The sequence below is a fragment of the Cynara cardunculus genome, assembly GCF_001531365.2.
Source record: "Cynara cardunculus var. scolymus isolate 2C chromosome LG 2, CcrdV1, whole genome shotgun sequence".
Taxonomy (NCBI): domain Eukaryota; kingdom Viridiplantae; phylum Streptophyta; class Magnoliopsida; order Asterales; family Asteraceae; genus Cynara; species Cynara cardunculus.
The window spans coordinates 19498478-19504060 of record NC_037529.1 but is presented as its reverse complement, the minus strand read 5'-3'; the positions used below and the strand labels follow the sequence as shown (position 1 = coordinate 19504060).

The 5583-nt window shown below is 36.8% G+C and overlaps 1 pseudogene; it reads left to right on the top strand.

The window, feature by feature from the left end:
• LOC112505990 overlaps positions 1-4758 on the top strand; it is a 35694-nt pseudogene extending 30936 nt beyond the window's left edge.
• The last annotated feature ends 825 nt before the right edge of the window (positions 4759-5583 follow it).

The window sequence follows — 5583 nt, the reverse complement described above, 5'->3', positions numbered from 1 at the left end:
CATTCAACCTCTTTAGGAACAACATATTGTTTTCTTCCTGAGTTCTAACCACATCACACTTTCTGCATTTGTTGATCAGGGTATTGAACCTATGACTAGTCTGTTCGAGAGACTCATCAGGAAGAGCCTGAAAACTGTTATACTAATTCAAGCATTGAGCACGACGATTTTTTCTCATTTTGATCCCTCCTTCTAGCTGGTTGGCAAGTTGATCCCATAGATCCTTTGCAGAATCACAGTCATCGAGAGCTGGAAGATTTCATTAGGTAGGGCCATGATTAAAACCCTTTGGGCCTTTTGGTCAATCTCCATCGTAAGTTTGTCCTCATCATCCCAATCCCTTCTACCTTTGGGAGCACGAATAGAAGGAATTTCAGCAGTGGTACYTGTACCAGGAACCCTAGAATAATAGTCATTAGTACATAGGGTCCAAGCTTGATGGATTCGTACAGCTCAAGGTCGAGACCTTCATAGAAATTGATCATCTGAATCTTCCACTAGGGATATTCATATCTAATGAGAGTCGGGGGTTTCGTAAGGGAACCAACACTGTTATAAAATCCTCATTGCAAACATACCATTATAATTCAACTTCTCATATAATTTAATAAGAGTTTGCAATTCTGTCCCGCCACTCAAAGCATAAAACAACCAAGTCCTCGCATCTCTCTGCACGAGTTCCTTAAAATTCCTTGCCTCTTACTATATGCGTATACTCAGAGTTCCTCGGGTTCTTAAGGATCACAGGACCTCTAGCTTTTAATACCCAGAGCTCTTTAGATAAACTAAAGTCCCTCTGGTTGATCAAATCTTTTGCTCTTACCAACGAGAGCCTCTGTCCTTAACTTCCAAATTAACCAAGAATATACATACAACTAGAGGTCCTCTGGATTACCAGAGCCTCTGATATACTTAGACCAAAATTGTCTGGAAAGAAAAGAACAACAAAATTTTTTCTATAACCAGAACTCCTCTGGTTCTTTATTAAAATATATTTAAAAAGGTTAAACTTATAAAAATAATAAAAGGTTAAGGTTTTAAAAAGACATAGCTCAGACACAAAGCTCGGATACAAAGCTCGGACACAGAGCTCAGATACAGAGCTCAGGCACAAATATCAGATACAGAGCTCGGACATAGAGCTCGGATACATTAAACTCATGATACAGAGCCTCTGGGTTATAAAGAATCTCGAAAATACTTAAAAGATTTTCACACGACCAGAGGCCTTCTGGTCCATCCTTAAAATCAACCAGAGCCCCTCTAGGTCTCATCAAATACTTGCTCTTTTGATCAAATGGTAAATCACAATGCTTGAAATTCCTCAAAATCATTTGATAACTGAAATCATGGGCAATTAATGCCTCTGGCTATAAGCCATTTTCCCCTTCTCAATAACATCATTGTTATCATTTCAATAAGAGCAACATTTCCAAGTCTTCATGTCATAACGAAATATTAACTCATAATTATCGCATCTTACTGTTGTGACAACAAGAGCTATAATAGTAACTACACACACACGCCAACCCTATCCAAATGTAGACCTCTCCTTGATATGCCACCTTTATCACATGTTACATCTCTCCTTGATATGCCACCCTTGTCCCATGGTACACCTCTCCTTGATATGCCACCCTTGTTTCCACCTCAAATCTACAGATAAATCTGTAGTTTTAGCCAATAATGGCGTTAAAATAGTTTCATATCAGAAACTTTATCTCAAGAACTCTTGAGTTCTTAAATTCACTTTTTCAATCTCATCTCAATATTTATTTCAAAAACAAATTTCACATCACAACAGTTTTGAAAGAAACAACAGTATCTTTCGAGTATCTTTCCTCAATTTAACTCAATATTTGAAAGATACGAATTCCTCTTTTTCAACACAAAATAGTTTTGAAACTGTTAAACAACATTTTGGAAAACAATTGTTTTCATTAAACAAGTATTGGGAAATAACTGCCCCTCATCGGTCAATACTACGGCTGATAAGCCTTTCTCATCGATCAACACTACAATCTAGACAACACTTGGAAAGATAAACATACTCACCGGTCACATTATGTCCAGTAACAACCTCACCGGTCAACACTTATAAACAAATAACAAGCCGGACAATGCTTTGTCCGATGAGTATCCTCACCGAACAAGGCATTAGATGATAAAATCCTAATCCGATTAATCTCTATGTCCGAATACAACCTTATCGATCAACACTTAAAAACTCTACACATTAATCCTTCCATAATATAGGCGATGACGTGCCCAATCCAGACAACTCTATGTTCGATAAAGGCCTTCACCAGACAACAATATATCCGATAAAGTCCTCATCGGACGATGAGTAAAATGTTCAAGTTTTACACCGGTCAAGGCATGACTGGTAATTGACCCTCATCGGACAACATAGTGTCCGATAAAAGCTCTTATTGGACCATGCAACTCAATAAGAACATACATATATTCAATGTACAAACACCAACAGTATAAAACATACAAAACCAATATTCATTATCGAACTCAAAAGTTGTTTTGAAGTAAAACTCATATTATGCAAGATTTTGAGAAAGAAAACAACAACAGAAATCAGCTACCTAAATGATCCCAAGTTCCCAGCTTCTTCTTTTGGTAAGAATTTTACACACATAACTCTCTCACTCTTTCCAGAAATGGCAACCCTTTTCCCATTCAAAAACCCTTCTCTTTTATATGCCTTCTAAAAAGGGGCAGTTTAAAGAATATTATAAAAATCTCACCCTCACCCTTCACATGTATCATGCCCGCATGCATGCATATTTACTCTTTACCAAATTATGCATGATAACATATACATGCATATACCGTCCATGCATATATAAAGATATGCATACACTCATATATTAATCTCATGCATGCATGTACACACATGATCAATTATAACAATTAATCACATACTCACGTAACCACATAATCACATAATAATTACCTCAGATGAATAACCATAACCTGGTTATCACATATCTAAACCAATTACACTTTTAGAAAACTTCTTAGCTAGATTTCACACTTTTAAAATCGATTATAGTTTTTATAGATATTCTTATTAACCTTCTATCTGAACTATGATGAGCAAGTTTAACAACAAGCACAATCGTTTGTACATGGAAGCTAGGCCAATGGAGGAAGGACTTGCAAAGGCTATTGATGAGGGGAGAATTGGGCCTCGGTATGATCCTAAGGCACGTGGTAAGATCTTGGCTGAGGATTTTTGTTCTCATCTGGATTTGTTTTCTTTTTTTTTGGATTTGACATCTTGGTCTATTTTTGCTCATCTGGATTTATTTTCTTGTTTTTCTTTATCTGGGTTGATAGTAGTGGTTTGGGGGGGGATATTTACTCTACATATCTCAGATATAGATGTGTAGAAAAGGAATCAAGATTCACCTTAATTATAAAGCAAAAGAGAAAGGGATGCATTAGACAAGCTCTTCCATGTGTTCTCTCATGCATCCCATCTCGTAAGCTTAATCCATTATAAAATATGGATCTTTTCTTTAAGTAGTTTAATGGCTATTTGGCTGGCTGTTGACGATGCTTATGGTACGACTTTCAAATTTTATTTTCCGTTTTGGAGGTATATCGGAGGTCGTCACCATGGTTATCGGAAAACATATCTAGGTTGTGATGATATTATTCTGCATCTGACATTTCTGAGCATAGGTTTCTAGGCACTAGGTGAAAATCAGAACATATCTTGGATTGAATCATCAAAATAACTTCATTTTATGATGCAGAACTATACATGAAGGGAAAACCCAAATTGGAAATAAATATTCTTTGCCACCACAACCAGGCGCGGCGTTGGTGGCGGTGGTGCTAGCGGAAGAGGACTAGCCACTACTCTTCTTGATCGTCAATCCATTAACCACACCTTGTTCAACAATTTTCCAGGTATAGATATATGTAAATGTTCTTATGTTTATCCAACTTTCATACGAAAACATGAACATGGTTTTATCAATTTACGTTGGAATAATTGGATTTTTGTGTTGTTACATTTGGGAATTGTAGTACGAATCAAAGGAAAAGGGGAAGAGAAGATATGATGAATCAATATTTTTTGAATCTCCATCAACAACAATCTCATTGTAACCAATTCATGGATGTTACCTAGATTCAATCAACAAACATTGATGTTACAACTGGTCTATGTTTAGCTTTCAATGACCACCATCAACAACACTCCATTTCTCATCAATCCTCTGGTTTTGCATCTTTGTTATCAGAAGACTTATCCAACCTAATCCATCAACGAGAAGATGAAATCGAGCATTATCTTCAAGTCCAGGTAAGAATTCAATAAACAAATCAAAACATATGGATTTGCTCTTGGCAATTTGATAGTTGAAAATAGGTTTCTTGTAGGAAGAGGAGCTTAGGCGTAAATTAGCAAAAAAGAAGCAACAACACTATTCTGCGCTGATCGGTGCGGTGAAGGAGTCGGCATCGCAGATGATAAAGGGTCAAGGAGATGAAGGCAGAGAAAGTCATTCCATGCAACGCCGACCTGGAGGCTCGGACATCGCATCTTAGGCAGAGGCTCAGGTTTGGCAGGCAAAGGCGAGGGCGCAGGAGGCAGTTGCGGCAGCGCTACAGGCGCAGGAGGCAGTTGCGGCAGCGTTACCGGCGCAGCTGCAGCAAGCCATCGTTAACATTTTAAATGCTATGTATAACGATTCTCAGAAATTTCAAGTTTTAACCGATAAAGCTTCTTGAAAGCTCGATGATTGTTGAATGCTTGGTCTTGTTGGACGATTTGTCTTTAAACTTTTAGGTGCTTTTTTTTTAATGGATTAAACATCAAAGAACACATTTATGAAGTCATTTAACTAAGTAGTGTATGTTATACCAAATTGAGTTATGAAAGGAGTGTAATAGGTTGAGTTATCGAGTAAGACTCTCCATCTTTATCGTTGCTTTTGTCGACTTAGATTCTCGGTACTTGTCATGTGTATTTAGTAGGCAAATGGTCCAGTAAGCGCTTACCATGTAAACGTTTAATAAATGGCCCCTTAAATGGAGTTGATCTAACTCAACTGTTTATTGTATATCAGTTGTTTATCCAACTAAAATTGCACAGTCGATCAATATCATATGATTAAATTGGTTTGCTTTCATCCAACTATCCAAGAATATTTGAACAATCATCAAAACATTTTAACCATATTCCTAATCCAAGATGAAAATTTCATATTAATTTTTTTATAATTCAATAGATATTTATATTAGGTTGGATTGGTTTAGATATTTTGGATTTTAAACTGGCATACAATTTTTTTCGTCGGTAGAGTGTAATTTGAACCATAACTCTTACTTATTCAAATTGTATTATATGTAAAGACCAAGTGTAAGTTATATCATCGTTAAAATCCCCTCTAACAAAACCACTGAAGCTTCAAAGTTGTTAAAATTCACGGCTCCCGCCGCATTGCATGAGTACACTATTAGTGTGTGTGTGTGTAGACACCTTCTTTTGTTAACCGCCTAAGTAGTTTAAACTGGCCGAGGTTCTTTCGTGTCTTTTCCATATACCGATATCAC